The sequence below is a fragment of the Panicum hallii genome, chromosome 1 (genome assembly GCF_002211085.1).
Source record: "Panicum hallii strain FIL2 chromosome 1, PHallii_v3.1, whole genome shotgun sequence".
Lineage (NCBI taxonomy): Eukaryota > Viridiplantae > Streptophyta > Magnoliopsida > Poales > Poaceae > Panicum > Panicum hallii.
This window is the reverse complement of record NC_038042.1, coordinates 5913807-5918455: the sequence shown is the minus strand read 5'-3', so window position 1 is coordinate 5918455 and position 4649 is coordinate 5913807. Positions and strand designations below refer to the sequence as shown.

General features: G+C 42.6%; 1 long non-coding RNA gene across 1 annotated transcript; it reads left to right on the top strand.

The window, feature by feature from the left end:
• LOC112884460 lies at nt 1–2398 on the top strand. Its single transcript, XR_003227125.1, has 2 exons — nt 1–731; nt 818–2398. It is a non-coding gene; the product is annotated as an uncharacterized LOC112884460 (long non-coding RNA).
• The last annotated feature ends 2251 nt before the right edge of the window (nt 2399–4649 follow it).

The window sequence follows — 4649 nt, the reverse complement described above, 5'->3', positions numbered from 1 at the left end:
TCCCCTCCTCCTCCTCCCCGCCCCGCCGCCGTCTCCACTCCTCCCCGCCATTGCGTCCTTCCCTTCTCTCTCCCGCCCCATTGCAGCCTCCTCCTCCCCTCCTCCCCTTGTCCCCCCGCCTCCTTCCTCGGCGGCGGCGCGCTGGCACACACGCGAGGGCGTGGCGGTGCGGCGCGGCGAGGATGAGGCGGCGTGCAGGACGAGGAGCGGCGCACGGATCCGCGGGGCTGCAGCGGGGACAGCGATGTGGCGGTGCGCAGGGCAGTTTTTGCCTCATGGTATTACCGCCGGGTAATGGTCCTCCTCCCCCTTCTCCTTCCATCTCCCTGATTGAGGCATGGACGGGTTAGGATCCAGAGATTTGGAGCTAGGGGTAGGGTGAGGGTTAGGCATGGAGAGCCTCTCTAGGCTTGCCAGCGAGCTCGACGACGTCGAGACCAACGAGGCTTCCACGCCCCCTAAGCCCCCACCCTCCTCCTCACGAGATCTGGCCCCCCGCACCAGAGGAGCAGCGGTGGCGCTCGCGCGGCTGTGGGAGCTCTACCGAGAGAGCTTCCTGGATCCACGAGGAGAAAGGAGGGAGGTCAATGACCATGGTGGCTAAGGAGGTCTCCACACCGCTGGCCCTGATGAAGGGGCAAAGGCCTCTCCTCTTCATCCCTTGGTCTTGCTTCGCACTCTCCGCTAGAGCCCCATGGATGCTCTTCAATCTCCATCATCGAGGATTCGAGGTGAGGGGTTAGGGATCTAGTTGTTCGACGTGGTTCTGATTTTACCATTTCTACTTATCAATTTGCGCTTGTTGTTTTGGTGCTAGATCTGGCTCATACGAACCGATTGATGCAATCAATCCATGTTTGTAGCTAGAGGATGGTGAGTGAAGATGTGGATGGATGTGTTTAGGATTCTGCTGTACATACAATTTTTATTGTTTGATGTGTGTTCAGGAATTGAAATTTTTGAAATAGTTGTCCGTTGCAATGGGGGTGTAGGCAAGCATGACAGGGTGCTGCGGGAGTCATTCAGGGACGCAGTGGTGGATGTGGGAGGGAGTTTGTGCTGCTTGTCACCACCACATCCGTACTTGCCGCCGCTTGTGTTCGAGCAGCCATGTCTATCAGTTGTCACATACATTTTGGTCATTTTTTTCCTAAGCAATAGATAAAGGGGGGATTGGTAGTTTAGATTTTGGTTATTTTTCTGAACAATTTTCTATATGCATGCTAAGCATTTTATATTGAATTTAAAAGCAATTTTATATGAGCCACTACCACTATGCAGTTATGGTTATACAATAAGGGTAGTCTACTTTTAGAATTTAGGAATTTTACAAGCAATGCATGCAAAGCTTTTAATAGTGAAACCGGGAGCAATTCTATTTGCATCAGTATGTAGTTTATTATGCAACTATGGTTGTCTAGTTTTGTGGTTGTATCTATATGATTTGTATGACCTCCAATATTTTACTTTTACATATGGTAGATCACAAGCACCTATGTTATTTGTCTTATCATTTTTGAGACATGATTCAGTATTTGGATGATTGCTTTTTTCCTTTTTATAGACAACTTGTGTGAAATCAATAAGCAAATTATGTATTTTGGTTTAGTATTTTTCGTGTTCTAACTAGTATTTTTGGTGTTAAGCTGATCTACCATTTTTCAACTGATTTTAATTTGTTCTTGGTGCATATTGCAATTTATATATTAGCTAGAAAATAACACTTTCAGTTTAGTTTTGATCCCCAATTTTGTGATAAGCAGTGATAAATAACTATAGACAAATAACTAGTTTTGTGATAAGCAGTGATAAATAACTATAGCAAATAACAGGTTATACTTCTGCTCAAACAAAAGGGTACTGCTGCCTTTTCTTTTCTGTGATTTGGGGTGATGTGAAACATTGGGGGAGGCAGATCTTTTGTTGTTTGTCTGAACTACAATATATACTTGATGTTGTATCAAATTTTCATATTTGGTTAGTTTTACCATTTTGGTTCTACTGGCCAATTTATGAAGGAAAAAAATCATTTTAGTTTAGCACGTTTTGTATTCTAGTTTAGCAGTTTTGTACTCTGATTATCTATCCTCTTAATTTATACTGATTCAATTCTTGTGTTTGGTACTTTGTGCTTGGTTCTATAGCAGGCTCACACAAATTTGAAGGAGCCAGTCCATGCTTTTTTAATTTGGTGCTAGGGAATGAGGCCTAAAGACTTGTTTTTTGAATGTTTAGAATTTAACTACACGGTGAAAATACTATTGTATATGTTCTAAGTTGTTTACATCTTTTCAAAGTGTTGCCTATGAGGTCCTGAGAAGTTGCCATTTTATATTGTAACTGTTGATTTGATTTACCAATATTATGAAGTTAACAACATCCAGAAGCACGGTTAATATTTTTATTTTGCTTATGATCTAATCTGATTCTGGTGGTGACAACACCAATTCCGATCAGTGCTAATGTATATTTTTTTGTCAGAAAGAGGAAAGAAGGACTTGCCAGTCTTGCTCTTTTTTTCAAAATAGGGTGGCCGTACAACCGGCCTAACTTACGGCCGGCCGTACATTAGCTGCGTCTTTCATTTAGATGCCTAAATATTTGTACAAATTTTTGGCAAAGGGGCAATAAAAGGAAAAAAAAGGATTGCACCCGTTTTTTATTATAAGCAGATTGCAACCGTTAAATGCTGCACGGGCAAAAATGCGCGATAAATAATGTGTCCTTGTTGCCTATGCGGTGGCTCAAGTAAGGACTAGCTTTTTTGTCCAAAAGGTGTTTTACATAAATTTTAGTACCACGCCCGTCCCCAACCGCTGAAGATAATGATTTTCACTATAGCATGCTTATAAACATGTAGCCTAGTGGTAAGGTCCTGGGTTTGACTCTTCATGGAAGCGAATTTTCTAGGATTTAAAGGCATTATGCTTACAGTGGTAGACGACGTTCTCGTCGACAGCGAGGCGCCTGCGGTGACTTCATCAATTTTAAGGATTTGCTGGCTCCGTCTTTGAAGATGCTCATAGGGATAGGGTTTGCGTACGTGTGTTCATAGAGGTGAGTATGCATGCGTTGTGAGTGTCTGAGTGGTACTGTGTAATCGAAAAAAAATGCTTATAAACCGTCACTAAAAGTCCTTTATGTGCTAGCTGCATAATCCCGACATCTTGATACAACCATGCAGGTTCAATTATATTATTTCACTGTGTGATGTCCCGTTTGCAAGTTCTGAAGAACTAAGAAAAGATTAATGTCTCAGCTCTTGTGCTTTGATTGATTTCGTACGGCATTAACAAGCAACAAAAAGGCTGGGATTGTGGACAGCCACAGAAAGCAAGATATCAGTCAAATGATAAAAGGATGTGAAGATCTTTCGTATATGGTGACAGTGTTACAGAAGATGCTGCTCATTTTCGCCAAACAACGACAGTCAACAGTCCACGGCATTGGCATTATGCTACTTGATAGAGTTTGGAAAACACCGGCGCTACACGCACGCGTCTTTTCAGGACTGTAATTTTTGTCAAACAGTAACAATCCTTTGTACTTAGATTTGGCATTTACCCATTCGATAGCAGAGTTTTGAAAACCCGGTTGCTACAGCCAACCGGGTTTTCAAAACTCTGCTATCGAGTGGGTGAATGCCAAACCTGAGTTCAAATTAAGAATTGTCACTATTTGATGAAAATTACAGTCTTGAGAAGACGCGCGCGTAGTGGCAGGGTTTTCCAAACTCTCTATTAAGTAGCTGAATGCCAATGCCGTGGACTGTTGACTGTCGTTGTTTTGGCGAAAATGAGCAGCATCTTCTGGAACAGTGTCACGATATACGGACAGATCTTCATATTCTTCTATAATTTGACTGATATCTTGCTTTCCGTTTTGGTCCTTTGCTCATCCTGAACCTGGAGTTGTGCTGTAAACAGATATTTTTGGTCTTGCTAATGCAGTTAAGACTAGGACCTGGCCCTAAAACTCTAAAAAAATATCTTGCTTTCCGTGGCTGTCCACAATCCCAGCCTTTTTGTTGCTTGTTAATGCCGTACGAAATCAATCAAAGCACTTGTGCTGAGATATTAATCTTTTCTCAGTTCTTCAGAGCTTGCAAAGAGACATCACACCGTGAAATAATTGATGGATCTTCCCCCAACATTCGGAGGGCCCTTCAGGCTTTTCAAGATGAGTTGGATCTGTGGCAGTTGGCTAGTGCAAAGGGCCTAGCTGCCCTCGGCCTAGGCCGGGTGGTTCAGTAGTTTCTTTTTTTGCGTTGGTGGTCAGGTCTTCAGTTAGTCTCTTTTGTAATAGCTCCTTTTCTATCTGTTTAACACCAGCCCCGTTCTAGTCCAAGGTGGGGTTGGGTTTAAGTAATTGGACTATTCCTTCTTCTTAATACAAAGATACGTAGCTCTGTTGCATGTTCGAAAAAAAGAAATAATTATGTATCAAAAATCTTAGGATTATGCAGCTAGCACATAAAGCATTTTTATTGACGGTTTATAAGCATACCATAGTGAAAATCGTCATCTGCAGGGATTGGGAACTGGTGCAGTAAATGATTTTCACTAAATTTATGCAAAAACACATTGGACACATTATTTATCGCACATATTTGTCCGTGCAGCTTTTCACGGGGGCAACCTATTTTTCCC